Below are 15899 nucleotides of genomic sequence, written 5' to 3'. Positions count from 1 at the left end.
ACCATGAAAATATCCTCAAGATACTTGTGTGGTTCATTTTTTTAAATTAATTTAGTTTGAGGCTAATTACATTATTGCAGTGGTTTTTGCCATACACTGATATGAATCAGCCATGGGTTTATATGTGTTCCCCATCCTGAACCTCCCTCCAACCTCCCTCCCCATCCTATCCCTCTGGGTCATCCCAGTTCATCAGCCCTGAGCACCCTGTCTCATGCATCAAACCTGGACTGGCAATATGTTTCATATATGATAATATACATGTTTCAATGCTATTCTCTCAGATCATCTCACCCTCGCCTTCTCCCACAGAGTCCAAAAGACTGTTTTATACATTTGTATCTCATTTGTTGTCTCGCATATAGGGTTATCGTTACCATCTTTCTAAATTCCATATATATGTGTTAGTATACTTGATTGGTGTTTTATTTTCTGGGTTACTTCACTCTGTATAATAGACTCCAGTTTTATCCACCTCATTAGAACTGATTCAAATGTATTCTTTATTAATGGCTGAGTAATATTTCACTGAGTATACGTACCACAGCTTTCTTATCCATTAGTGTGCTGATGGACATCTAGGTTGCTTCCTTGTCCTGGCTATTATAAACAGTGCTGCAATGAACATTGGGGTACACGTGTCTCTTTCAATTCTGGTTTCCTCGGTGTGTATGCCCAGCAATGGGATCACTGGGTCATATGGCAGTTCTATTTCCAGTTTTTTTAAGGAATCTCCACACTGTTCTCCATAGTGGTTGTACTATTTTGCATTCCCACCAACAGTGTAAGAGGGTTGCCTTTTCTCCCCACCCTCTCCAGCATTTATTCTTTGCAGATTTTTGGATAGCAACCCTTCTGACTGGTGTGAGATGGTACCTCATTGTGGTTTTGATTTGCATTTCTATGATAATGAGTGATATTGAGCATCTTTTCATGTGTTTGTTAGCCATCTGCATGTCTTCTTTGGAGAACTGTCTGTTTAGTTATTTGGACCATTTTTTCATTGGGTCTTTTATTTTTCTGGAATTGAGGTTCAGGAGTTGCTTATATATTTTTGAGATTAATTCTTTGTCAGTTGCTTCGTTTGCTATTATTTTCTCCCATTCTGAAGGCTGTCTTTTCACTTTGCTTATAGTTCCCTTCCTTGTGCAATAGCTTTTAAGTTTAATTAGGTCCCATTTGTTTATTTTTGCTTTTATTTCCATTACTCTGGGAGTTGGGTCATAGAGGATCCTGCTGTGATTTATGTCGGGAAGTGCTTTGCCTATGTTTTCCTCTAGGAGTTTTATAGTTTCTCATGTTACATTTACGTCTTTAATCCATTTTGACTTTATTTTTGTGTATGGTGTTAGAAAGTTTCCTAGTTTCATTTTGTTGACAAGTGATTGACCAGTTTTCCCAGCACCACTTGTTAAAGAGATTGTCTTTTCTCCATTGTATATTCTTGCCTCCTTTGTTAAAGATAAGGTGTCCATAGGTGCGTGGATTTCTCTCTGGGCTTTCTATTTTGTTTCATTGATCTGTATTTCTGTCTTTGTGCCAGTACCATACTGTTTTGATGACTGTAGCTTTGTAGTAGAGCCTGAAGTCGGGAAGGTTGATTCCTCCTGTTCCATTCTTCTTTCTCAAGATTGCTTTGGCTACTCGAGGTTTTTTGTATTTCCATACAAATTGTTAAATTATCTGTTCTAATTCTGTGAAAAATACCATTGGTAGTTTGATAGGGATTGCATTGAATCTATAGATTACTTTGGGTAGCATACTCATTTTCACTATATTGATTCTTACAATCTATGAACATGGTATATTTCTCCACCTATTTGTGCCCTTTTTGATTTCTTTCATCAGTGTTTTATAGTTTTCTATATATAGGTCTTTTGTTTCTTTAGGTAGATATATTCCTAAGTATTTTATTCTTTTCATTGCAATGGTGAATGGAATTGTTTCCTTAATTTCTCTTTCCGTTTTCTCATTGTTAGTGTATAGGAATGTAAGGGATTTCTGTGTGTTACTTATATATCCTACAACTTCACTATATTCATTGATTAGCTCTAGTAATTTTCTGGTAGAGTCTTTAGGGTTTTCTATGTAGAGGATCATGTCATATGCAAACAGTGAGAGTTTAACTTCTTTTCCCATCTGTATTCCTTTTCTTTTTCTTGTCTGATTGCTGTGGCCAAAACTTCCAAAACTATGTTGAATCATAGTGGTGAGAGTGGGCACCCTTGCCTTGTTCCTGACTTTAGGGGTACTGCTTTTAATTTTCCACCATTGAGGATAATGTTTGCTCTGGGTTATCACTGATGAACATAGATGCAAAAATCCTTATCAAAATTCTAGCAAACAGAATCCAACAACATACTAAAATGATCATACATCATGACCAAGTGGGCTTTATCCTAAGAATGCAAGGATTCTTTAATATCTGCAAGTCAATCAGTGTAATACACCACATTAACAAATTGAAAGGTAAAAACCATATGGTTATCTCAATAGATGCAGAAAAAACTTTGACAAAATTCAAGACCCATTTATGATAAAAAAAAAAAAAACCTCTCCAGAAAGCAGGAATAGAAGGAACATACCTCAACATAATAACAGCTATATATGGTGCTTGTTTATAACTTGCACTATTAGCATGAGTGAATTCTGGTTGCATTTCAACTGCTGTATTGCAGAACAGCCTCAGCCAAAAAGGCACCAGCGGATTGACTAAAGTATTATTGGAGAGCCCACAAACTTCTTGCACATATGGCTCACGTGGCAACTTGTTTAGTGGGATGAATTCTGTCAGTTCCATGCAGAACTACATATAGTCCAAGGGAGGCTATGGGGGGTGGCATGACCACCAACGTGCAGATGCACCTGGTGGACATGAAAGCAGGATAGTCCCGGACTTTTCCTCAAAGTGTGATGGCGTCTTGTTCATCCTACTGTGATTGCTCCAGTGACATCTTACTGTTCTGCTCTGAAGAAACTTGTCAGAAGAATCCTGTATTTCCTTCAGCTGGCATGTATGCTTTTGGACTCCTGGACAGAGTTCTTTGGATTGTAGCTTAATTCTTGATTTTTATGAATATGGATCTGATTTTAGCATGATCATTTTTGTGAATGCTAGCACTGTTTTGCATTCTTCCCTCACATTTTTCTCTTTCCACCTTCAATCCCTCTGCCTTATTGATTTTATTGGTAAGCAAAGACCTGCTATTATTTATTAATTTGTCACCACTTATGTATATTTTAGAAGGTATGCAACCCGTAAACACAATGATAATTTCTATTCATATGAAACTGCAGCAGAGTAGTGTCTGCATGTTTTATGAAATTGCTTGTGTGGGAGCCCAAGGGATGCCAGAAATGGACAGCTCCTGGCTGCCATGGGTGGATGATACTGCTGATATTAGAGACAGGTGAGTTGTGGCACCAAGTCACATCAATTTCGCTGAAAAAGGCAACTTGTAACTTATTTTAGAAGTATGACTTTTATTTAGTTAGAATTGTAATAAACAAAAAGCTTGCATCCATAAGGCATTCATTTTGCTGTAAATTTTTGATCTATTTATTTGAGAGCAAGAACCTGGGATTGTAAACAAGTGTGGTTATATATCAAGTGTGTGGTAATATCCTCACCCTGTCTGACTCTGAGCATCCTGTTCTTAGTAGCTGTTCATTTCTTCATTTGCTTGGTCTTGATTTTCACTTGTTTAATACTGTGGTATCCAGTTGGCTTCCAGCAGTAGTTTGTTGAGCTTCTAGCCTCTACTTCTAAGTGCAGGCTCTGGAGTCATCGGTCTCTCCATGTCCACATTTTGGGACAGTGGGAGTTTCCAGGATCAGTGGCTGACCTTGCTGTGTTGTTGCCTTTGAGAACAACCTGGATGGTGACTTAAGGTATTGCCAAGAATTCCTGGGCTTGGGATCCAAAATGTTTGTTTTCCACAAATTGTATTTCTATAAATGCTCCTCCTTCCACATAAGGGTGTAGTGCTAAGCCCAGTAGTGGTTTGGTTTCCATTAGAAATTTTAAATCCTATTTCTGGTTTAGCCCTATCTAACAGTTATATTTGATAGGAGTACCATTTCCTACAGGAAATGGGCTTAACTGGAGGAAAACAGTAAGGAATTAAGTAACTGCATAAAGAGAGAGAGAGAGAGAATGTTACCTTCACCTTAGTCACAAGTTCTTGTGAAATAGGTAAGTGAATAAATATTTGGTTTATATAGGCAAAACATGGAAGGATTTCTTCCCCCAGTTCTTTTAAGTTACCCTATACAGCAGGCACTAGATTATTCAGTCCTTGTATTTCTGTAGTTTTGAGTCTTCATAGTTGTCAATTGCAGATAATCTATCAAGAAATAACATTTATGCTTAGCAATCAGAATAAGCATTTTGCAGTTTAATAGCTTCTAAACTTGAATTGATCTGATGTCACTGTGTTGATACTGCATTCTAGATTTTGCTTGAGTACCAGTGCCATTCTGCTCAGCAGACAGGGTCCTGCCAGGGACACTGCAGTGTGCATGCTCTTTAAAGATGGATTGTTTTGGTAAAGTCAGTGATAATGCTAGTTAGTCTACTTCTATTTTGACTTTAACAATTACAGAGTTTATAATTGTATAACTCTTAGAACAGTACAGGGGGCCATGGTCTTTTTTCCCTACCTCATGATTTAACTTTATTATTTTTGTCAATTTCTTGCTTTCCTGATTCCTCAAATACCAAATTCTCCAGTGAGCACTAGAGCATGTCTCCATGGTAAGCCAAACGCTGCCCTCTTCAGCCTCTAATTGTTCTGCAGCTGCCTCTGAACTGACAGGCACAAGTAGCCACACTGTGTGCAGGAACACATGCCAAGGAAGGTGCCAATAATGACTCAAGAAATAAGAAAATTACCAACAATTTTAAGATATTAACCTTGGACACAGTTTTTTTAAGGAGTCCACTTTCCCCACTGATAAGTGGGCTTTTAAACCTTGTTATGTCATTTGTTCCCAATAACATTGTGTCTGACTTGAAAATTGAATCTAACTAAATAGAATTGACTGTTAATATTTTGCTGAAACATGTGCCAACAACTGTTAACTAATGACATGCGTTCTGTAAAAGAGGTGCTTTCCCATGATATAGGCGTGGAGTGGTGCCAATGAGCATAGAGCGGAAATGTGGACCATGGTGATTGGGTTCAGCATTTCTGATGCAGTATTATCAATGGGCCTTTACAGATACTTTGTGAGTATATATTAGCTTTCACTTTTGTTATTAAATTATAGCAGTTCTATTATAGAGAGCAAATTTGCCTTGATTTTTTTAATGACTTCTGCTCAGCACCCAGGAAATAAAAGTGACATATTTTTATAATATAAGCATACTTTTTTTGTACACTGTGTTCATTTTGAATAAATTAAGTTCAGTGTTGGCTGGTAGATAATAAAAAGAAAGCATTTGATTTTGATTCAATAAATGTTTTTCAATCCTGAAAAAAGGTCAAGGGATTAATCCAAGAAGATATAACAATTGTAAATATATAGGAATCAAACTTAGGAGAGCTTTAATATATAAGGCAAATACTAAGAGCCATAAAGTGAGAAAGAGACAGTAACAGAATAATAGTGGGGGACCTTGAACACACCACTTTCATTAATGGACAGATCATTCAGGCAGAAAATCAATAAGGAAACATAGATATTAAATGACACATTAATCCTGAATGGCATAAGTATTCCATCCTAAAGGAGCCTAATGCACATTTTCTCAAGTGCACAATGAACATTCTCCAGGATTGCCAACATGCTTGGCCACAAAAGCTAGCCTTAATAAACTTAAGAAAACTGATATCATATCAAGAATTTTTTTTTCAGATCAAAATGCTGTGAGTTAAAATTAGATAAAAATTACAAGAAAAAATACCTAAAAGACACAAAAAATTGGAGGCTAAACAATATACTACTAAACAACAAATGAATAACTGAAAAAAAAAAAAAACAAAGAAGAAATAAAAAATATAGAGAGACAAATGAAAATGAAAGCACAATGATCCAAAAGCTATGGGATGCAACAAAAGCAGTTATGAAAGGGGAGTTTATAGCAATACAACCTTATTTAAAGAAATGAGGAAAATCTCAAATGAACAACCTAAACTTACACTTAAAGCTAACAGAGAAAGAAAAATTAAGAAAATCTAAAGTTAGGTATTTTTCTTAGAACTAGAACAAATAATTTTACAATTTGTATGGAAAAATGAAAGACGTAAACAGCCAAAGCAATCTTGAGAAAGAAGAATGGAACTGGAGGAATCAAACTTCTTGACTTCAAACTATACTGCAAAACTACAGTCATCAAGACAGTATGGCACTAGCACAAAGACAAAAACATAGATCAATGGAACAAAATAGAAAGTCCAGGGATAAATCCATGCACCTGTGGGCACATTATTTTGACAAGGGAGGCAAAAATATACAATGGAGAAAAGACTATCTCTTCAACAAGTAGTGCTAGGAAAACTGGCCAACTATGCATAAAGGATGAAACTAGAACACTTTCTAACACCATACACAAAAATAAACTCAAAATGAATTAAAGACCTAAATGTAAGACCAGAAACTATCAAACTCTTAGGGGGAAACATAGGCAGAACATTGTCTGACGTAAACCACAGCAAGATCCTCTATGACCCACCTCTCTGAGTAACGGAAATAAAAGCAAAAACAAACAAATGGAACCTAATTAAACTTAAAAACTTTTGCATGACAAAGGAAACTATAATCAAGATGAAAAGATAGCCCTCAGAAAGGGAGAAAATCATAGCAAATGAAACAACTGGCATTGAATTAATCTCCAATGTATACAAGCAGCACATGCAAATCAATACCAGAAAAACAAACAACCCACCCAATCAAAAATTGGCAAAAATATAAACAGATATTTCTCCAAAGAAGACATAAAGATGGCTAATAGACACATGAAAAGATGCTCAACATCACTCATTATTAGAGAAATGCAAATCAAAACCACAAAGAGGTGTCATCTTACATTGGTCAGAATGGCCATCATCAAAATGTCTACAAACGATAAATGCTGGAGAGGGTGTGGAGAAATGGGAACCCTCTTAACACTGTTGGTGAGAATGCAAACTGGTACTATCACTATGGAGAACAATGTGGAGATGCTTAAAAAAACTGGGAATAGACAACCCATATGACCCAACAATCCCAATGCTGGGCGTACACCCTGAGGTAACCAGAATTGAAAGGCACTCATATACCCCAATGTTCACTGAAGCACTATTTACAATAGCTAGGACATGGAATCAACCTAGATGTCCATTGGCAGATGAATGTATAAGGAAGTTACAGTACATATACTTAACAGAATATTGCACAGGTATTAAAATGAATGCCTTTGAGTCAGTTCTAATGAGGTGGATGAATCTGGAGCCTCTTACACAGGGTGTAATACCTGTGCAATATTCTGTTGTGTATATGTACTGTAACTTCCATGTCCTAGCTATGAACATTTTTTTTTTACTGTATGTTAACACATATATATGGGTCGTCTATTCCCAGGTTTTTTATATATGGAATTTAGATGGACTTCCCTGGTGGCTCAAATGGTAAAGCGTCTGTCTACAATGCAGGAGACCCAGGTTTGATCCCTGGGTTGGGAAGATCCCCTGGAGAAGGAAATGGCAATCCATCCCAGGACTATTGCCTGGAAAATCCCATGGACAGAGGAGCCTTGTAGGCTATAGTCCATGGGGTTACAAAGAGTCGGATACAACTGAGGGACTTCACTCACTCACTCACTCATGGAATTTAGAAAGATGGTACTAATGATCCTCTTTAAGAATTTTCCACATAGAGAGGATCATCAGTACCATCTTTCCAAATGGTACATTACCATATGCAAAATAGATGATCAGTGCAAATTCAATGCATGAAGCAGGGCACCCAAAGTCTGTGCTCTGGGTCATTCCAGAGGGATAGGGTGGGGAAAGAGGTGAGAGGAGTTTCAGGACAGGGGGGAAACTGTGGAAAATTCTGAAAGAGATGGGAGTACCAGACCACCTGACCTGCCTCCTGAGAAATCTGTATGCAAGTCAAGAAGCAACAGCTAGAACTGGACATGGGAAAATAGACTGGTTCCAAATAGGGAAAGGAATACATCAAGGCTGTATATTGCCACCCTGCTTATTTAACTTATATGCAGAGTACATCATACAAAATGCTGGGCTGGAGGAAGCACAAGCTTGAATCAAGATTTTGGGAGAAATATCAATAATCTCAGATATGCAGATGACACCAGCCTTATGGCAGAAAGTGAAGAGGAACTAAAGAGCCTCTTGATGAAAGTGAAAGAGGAGAGTGAAAAACTTGGCTTAAAGCTCAGCATTCAGAAAACTAAGATCATGGTATCCAGTCCTATCGCTTCATAGCAAATAGATGGTGAAACAGTGGAAACAATGACAGACTTTATTTTCTTGGATTTCAAAATCACTGCAGATGGTGACTGAAGCCATGAAATTAAAAGACACTTGGTCCTTTAGAGAAGTTATGACCAACCTAGACAACATATTAAAAAGTAGAGACATTATTTTGCCCACAAAGGTCCATCTAGTCAAAGCCATGGTTTTTCCAGTAGTCATGTGTGGATGTGAGAGTTGGACCATAAAGAAAGCAGAACACTGAAGAATTGATGCTTTTGAACTGTGGTGTTGGAGAAGACTCTTGAGAGTCCCTTGGACTACAAGGAGATCTGAACAGTCCATCCTAAAATAAGTAAGTCCTGAATATTCATTGGAAGGATTGATGTTGAAGCTCAAACTCCAATACTTTGGCCACCTGATGTGAAGAACTGACTCACTGGAAAAGACCCTGATGCTGGGAAAGACTGAAGGTGGGAGGAGAAGGGACGACAGAGGATGAGATCGTTGGATGGCATCACTGACTTAATGGACATGGGTTTGAGCAAGCTCCGGGAGCTGGCAATGGACAGGGAAGCCTGGCCTCCATGGGGTCACAAAAAGTTGGACATGACCGAACGACTGAACTGCACTGAACTGACTGGTGACTCTACATGTAGGGAAGGGAAGAAGACACAGATGTAAAGAATAGACTTTTGGACTCTGTGGGAAAAGGCGAGAGTGGGAAGATTTGAGAGAATAGCCTTGAAACACGTACATTACCATTTGCAAAATAGATAACCAGTGCAAGTTCAATGCATGAAGCAGGGCACCCAAAGCCAGTCCTCTGGGTGGACCCATAGAGATAGGGTGGGGAGAGAGGTGGGAAGGGTTTCAGGATGCGGGGAGCACATGTATACCTGTGGCTGATTCATGTTTATGTATGGCAAAAACCATCACAATGTTGTAAAGTAGTTATCCTCCAATTAAAATAGATAATTAATTTAAAAATGGTAATGATGGCAGTTAATTATTACTGCCTTATAAGGTTTTCTATATTTGTTATCAGATATTGCTGCTGCTGCTGTTGCTGCTGCTGCTGCTGCTAAGTCGCTTCAGTCGTGACCGGCTCTGTGCAACCCCATAGACAGCACCCCACCAGGCTCCACCGTCTCTGGGATTCTCCAGGCAAGAACACTAGAGTGGGTTGCCATTTACTTCTCCAATGCATGAAAGTGAAAAGTGAAAGGGAAGTCGCTCAGTCGTGTCTGACTCTTTGCGACCCCATGGACTGCAGCCCACCAGACTCCTCGGTCCATGGGACTTTCCAGGCAAGAGTACTGGAGTGGGTTGCCATTGCCTTCTCCATATCAGATATTAGGTATGAGTTGATATTTTAAAACAATACTTCATAATGGTGATGACCTTTGACAATTGTTTAATAAATGTTATATTTTACTATAAAAATTAAAACTAGAATGAAAGAAATTATAAAAATCAGAGCAGAAGTAAATGAAAAAAATAGAAAAGAATAATAATGGTTAATGAAAATAAAAATTTTTGAAGAAGATAAAACTGATAAATCTTCAGCCCGATTCATCAAGAAAAAAGGGAAAAGATTCAAATCAATAAAATTGGAAATGAAAAAAGGATAAATTACAGCTGACACCACAGAAATACAAAAGATCATAAGAGACTACAATTAACTGTATGACAATAAAATGGACAGTGTGGAAGATATGGTCAAATTCTTAGAAAGGTACACCTCCCAAGACTGAACCAGAAAGAAACATAAAATATGAACAGACAGATCACATGCACTGAAATTAAACTGTGATTTAAAAATGCCCAGGAAAGAAAAGTCCAAAACCTGATGGATTCACAGACAATTTCTACCAAAGATTTACAGAAGAGCTAACAGCTATTCTTCTGAAACTCTTCCAAAAATTGCAGAGGAAGGAAAACTTATCAGTTTCATTCTATGAGGTCACCATTATCCTGATACCAAAACCAGATAAAGATACTACAAAAATGAAAAGTAGAGGCCAACATCACTGATGAACATAGATGGCAAAAATCCTCAACAAATACTAAACATTCAAATACAACAATACATGGTTCATACACCATGATCAAGTGGGATTTATTCAAAGGATAAAAGGATTTTTCAATGTTTTCAGATCAATCACTGTGATACACCACATCAACAAATTGAAAAATAAAAACCATATGATCTTCTCAATAAATGCAGAAAAAGCTTTTGACAAAATTTAATACTCTTGTATGTTAAAAAACAACAACAACAACAAACAAACAAAAACTCACCAGAAAGTAGGAATATACCTCAACATAATAAAGGCCATATATGACAAACCTATAACTAACATCATACTTAATGGTGAAAAGGTTAAAGCATTTCCTCTAAGATTAGGATCTATAGAAGGATATTCACTCTCACAACTTCATTTCAACAAATTTTTGAAGTCCTAGTTGTAGCAGTAAGAGAAGAAAAGGAAATAAGAGGAATCTGAATTGCTAAAGAAGAGTGAAACTGTCACTGTTTGCATATGACATGATAGTATACAAAGAAATTCCTAAAGATGCTACCAGAAAACTATTAGAGATCATCAATCAATTTGGTAAAACTGCAGGTTACAAAATTAATGCACATAAATACATTGCATTTCTATACACTAACAATATTGACTTAAGGAGACCAAAGACCTATACTCCCAAAACTGTAAGACCCTGATGAAAGAAATCAAAGACAAAAGCAAACAGAGTGAAAGATACACCATGTTCTTGGATTGGAAGAATCGATATTGTCAAAATTACTGTACTACCCAAGGCAATCTACAGATTCAATGCAATCACTATCAAATGGCCAATGGCACTTTTCTAAGAAATATAACACAAAATCTTAAAATTCATATGGAGACACAAAAAACACCAAATAGTGAAAGCAATATTGAGAAAGAAAAATGGAGGTGGAAGAATTAGGTTTCCTGACTTCAGATTATACTACACTGCTATAGTCATCAAAACATTATAGTATTGGCACAAAATAGAAGTAAAAATCAAAGGAACGGTATAGAAAGTCCAAACATAAGCTTAAGCACCTGTGGTCAAATAATCTATGACAAAGGAGTCAAGACTTTCCAATGGAGGAAAGTTAGTCTCTTCAATAAATGATGCTGGGAAAACTGGACAGCCACATGTAAAAGATTGAAAGCAGAACATTGTTTAACACCACACACAAAAATAAATACAAAATGGATTAATGACCTGATTGTGAGACTGGACACTATAAATCTCTTAGAGGAGAACATAAGCAGAACACTCTTTGACATAAATTGCACCATATCTTTTTTGCTCTATCTCCCAGAAGAATGGCAAGGGAAACAAAAGTAAATAAATGGGACCTAATTAAAAGCTTTCACACAGCAAAGGATATCATAAGGGAAACAAGAAGACAACCCAGAGAATGTGATAAAATATTTGTAAATGATGCACCTGACAAAGATTAGACTCCAAAATTTATAAACAGCTCATGTGGCTTATATTATTAAAATAAAAAAAAAGTAAAAAATGGGCATAAGAGCTAAACAGACATTTCTCCAAATAACATATACAAATGGCCAAGAAGCATAAGAAAAGATATTCAACACTGCTAATTATTAGAGCAATGCAAATCAAAAGTACAATGATTTACAAAACTTTACACCTTTCAAAATGGCTATTATCAAAAATCCACAAACAATAAATGCTGAAGATGATGTGAAGAGAAAGGAATAACTGAGCAACTGAACAATTGATTTTACAATTGAAAATCAGTTTGAAAATCACTGTTCTTTACATTGCTTAATAAAAATATACCTTAGTTTGCTCCTTCTCTCTAATGGATATTCTGGTTGAACCTCAGTCTCTACATAGAAATCCACTCATTCCTTGAGGAATCCATTTACTCCCTTCCTTACTGGCATCCCCTGCTCACAGCTGGTTGCCTAGTGAGTGGCAATTGACTCTGTCACATTCTCCTCAAGCATATGATTCTTAGAGAAAATAATGTTATGACTCAAGAATAAATGACAATTTTTAGGTTCAGGAACTGGCAACAAGTTCATAAATTTTATTTCATTATGCAGCAGAAAAAAAAAAACAGAAAAACAACAACAACAATACTATTAGCTTTCTATTGCAGTGTAACAATTGCCACAAATTTAGTGGCTTAAAACATCACAGTTTCCATGGGTCAGGTATGGCAGCTGCTGCTGCTGCTAAGTCGCTTCAGTCGTGTCCGACTCTGTGCGACCCCATAGATGGCAGCCCACCAGGCTCCCCGTCCCTCGGATTCTCCAGTCAAGAACACTGGAGTGGATTGCCATTTCTTTCTCCAAGGCATGAAAGTGAAAAGTGAAAGTAAAGTCGCTCAGTCGTGTCTGATTCAGCGACCACATGGACTGTAGCCCACCAGGCTCCTCTGTCCATGGGACTTTCCATGCAAGAGTACTGGAGTGGGGTGCCATTGCCTTCTCTGGTCAAGCATGGAGTAACAGGTTAGATTATCTGCCTAGGGTCTCACAAGGATGAAATAAAGGTGTTGACTGCAGCTGTGATCTCCTCTGGGGCTTAAGTTCCTTCTCCAACCTCACTGGAATTTGGCAGAGGACAGATTTTAGAGGCTATAGCTATAGAACTCATGGTGATTGGCTTCATCAAGGTCAGAAGAAAGACTCTCTTTACTGTAATGATTCAGACCCTTTTTTAATGGCCAGCCTGATTATGCCATAACCACTTACAATGATCATTCTTGTGATTAAGTACAAGTCAACTACTTAGTAATCTAATTGTGAGAATGATATCCCATTCACAAGTCCTGCCCATACACAAGAGTGGGAATCATATAAGATGTGTCATCAAAGTCATAAATATTGTCTTAGAACTCAGCCTGCCACACCAACCATCTCTTTTTCCAATATCTGACCTTGATTTATCATTGAAAGTCCCACATTCCCAGCGAAAACTCTTGGTTACAGGAAAACCTGTACAGATGCTAGTCACTACAGACGTGTCTGCTCAGTGCTAGAGTGGTGAGCAGTTGAGAGGAGATACCCCACATCCAAGGTAAGGAACAGTGGCTGTGCTTTGCTGGAGCAGATGTGAAGACATACCCCACGTCCTAGATAAGAGAAACCCCAGTAACATGGTAGGTGCTAAGAGAGGGCATCAGAGGGCAGACACTGAAACCACAATCACGGACAACTACCCAATCTAGTCACATGGACCAAAGACTTGTCTAACTCAATGAAACTAAGCCATGCCATGCAGGGCCACCCAAGACGTACAGGTTATGGTGAAGAGTTCTGACAAAATGTGGTCCACTGGAGAAAGGAATGGCAAACCACTTCAATATTCTTGCCTTGAAAACCACATGAACAGTATGAAAAGGAAACAGATAGAACACTGAAAGATGAATTCCCAATTCATCAATAGGTGCCCAATTCGCTACTGGAAATCCCTGGAAAAATAACTCCAGAAAGAATGAAGAGAGGGAGTCAAAGAAAACACATCACACAGTTGTGGATGTAACTGGTGATAGAAGCAGGTCCAATGCTGTGAAGAGCAATATTGCAAGGAACCTGGAATGTTAGGTCCATGAATCAAGGCAAAGTGGAAATGGTCAAACAGGAGATGGCAAGAGTGAACATCAACATTTTAGGAATCAGTGTACTAAAATGGACTGGAACGGGTGAATTTAACTCAGATGACCATTCTATCTACTACTGTGGGCAAGAATCCCTTAGAAGAAAAGGAGTAGCCATCATAGTCAACAAAAGAGTCCAAAATGCAGTACTTGGATGCAATCTCAAAGATGATAGAATAATCTCTGTTCATTTCCAAGGAAAACCATTCAATATCACGATCATCCAAGTCCATGCCAGGACCAGAAATTCTGATGAAGTTGAAGTGGAATGATTCTATGAAGACCTACAAGATCTTCTAGAACTAACACCCCAAAAAGATGTCCTTTTCATTATAGAGGACTGGGATGCAAAAGTAGGAAGTCAAGAAACACCTGAAATAACAGGCAAATTTGGCCTTGGAGTACAGAATGAAGCAGGGCAAAGGCTAATAGAATTTTGCCAAGAGAATGAACTGGTCATAGCAAACACCCTCTTCCAACAACACAAGAGAAGACTCTACACATGGACACACAGAAATCAGACTGATTATATTATTTGCAGCCAAAGATGGAGAAGTTCTATACAGTCATGAAAAACAAAACCAGGAGCTGACTGTGGCTCAGATCATGAACTCCTTATTGCCAAATTTATACTTACATTGAAGAAAGTAGGGAAAACCACTAGACAATTAAGGTATGACCTAAATCAAATCCCTAAAAATTATCCAGTGGAAGTGAGAAATAGATTTAAGGAACTAGATCTGATAGTTTGCCTGATGAACTATGCACAGAAGTTTGTGACATTGTACAGGAGACAGGGATCAAGACCATCCCCAAGAAAAAAAAAATGCAAAAAAGCAAAATGACTGTCTGAGGAGGCCTTACAAATAGTTGTGAAAGAAGAGAAGCAAAAAGCAAAGGAGAAAAGGAAAGATATACCCATTTGAATGCACAGTTCCAAAGAATAGAAAGGAGAAATAAGAAAGCCTTCTTCAGTGTTCAAAGCAAAGAAATAGAGGAAAACAATAGAATGGGAAAGACTAGAGATCTCTTCAAAAATATTAGCAATAACAAGGGAACATTTCATGCAAAGATGGGCTCAATAAAGAACAGAAATGGTATGGATCTAACAGAAGCAGCAGATATTAAGAAGAGGTAGCAATAATACACAGAAGAACTGTATAAAAAAGATCCTTATGATCCAGACAACCACGGTGGTTTGATCACTCACATAGAGCCAGATATCCTGGAATGTGAAGTCAAGTGGGCCTTAGGAAACATCACTACGAACAAAGCTAGTGGAGGTGATGGAATTCCAGTTGTGCTATTTCAAATCCTAAAATGTTAAGTGTTGTTAAAGTGCTGCACTCAATATGCCTCCAAATGTGGAGAACTCAGCAGTGGCCACAGGACTGTAAAAGGTAAGTTTTCATTCCAATCCCAAAGAAAAGCCATGCCAAAAATGCTCAAACTACCACACAAATGCACTCATCTCACATGGTAGTAAACTAATGCTCAATATTCTCCAAGGCAGACTTCAGCAATACATGAACCATGAACTTGAAGATTTTCAAGTTGGATTTGGAAAAGACATAGGAAACAGAGATCAAATTACCAACATCCCCTGGATCATCAAAAAAGCAAAAGAGTTCCATAAAACATTTATTTCTGCTTTATTGACTATGCCAAAGCCTTTGACTGTGTGGATCACAATGAATTGTAGAAAATTCTTAAAGAGATGGGAATACCAGATCACCTGACCTGTGTCTTGAGAAATATGTATGCAGGTCAGGAATCAACAGTTAGAACTGGACATG

The 15899-nt window shown here is 37.7% G+C and overlaps 1 pseudogene; it reads left to right on the top strand.

Moving 5' to 3' along the window:
* The first annotated feature begins 2638 nt into the window (after window positions 1-2638).
* Window positions 2639-2889, top strand: LOC113886886 (annotated as a pseudogene).
* The last annotated feature ends 13010 nt before the right edge of the window (window positions 2890-15899 follow it).

Source organism: Bos indicus x Bos taurus, chromosome X (assembly GCF_003369695.1).
Source record: "Bos indicus x Bos taurus breed Angus x Brahman F1 hybrid chromosome X, Bos_hybrid_MaternalHap_v2.0, whole genome shotgun sequence".
In the NCBI taxonomy this organism is placed as follows: Eukaryota; Metazoa; Chordata; class Mammalia; order Artiodactyla; family Bovidae; genus Bos; species Bos indicus x Bos taurus.
This window is presented reverse-complemented; position numbering and strand designations above follow the sequence as displayed.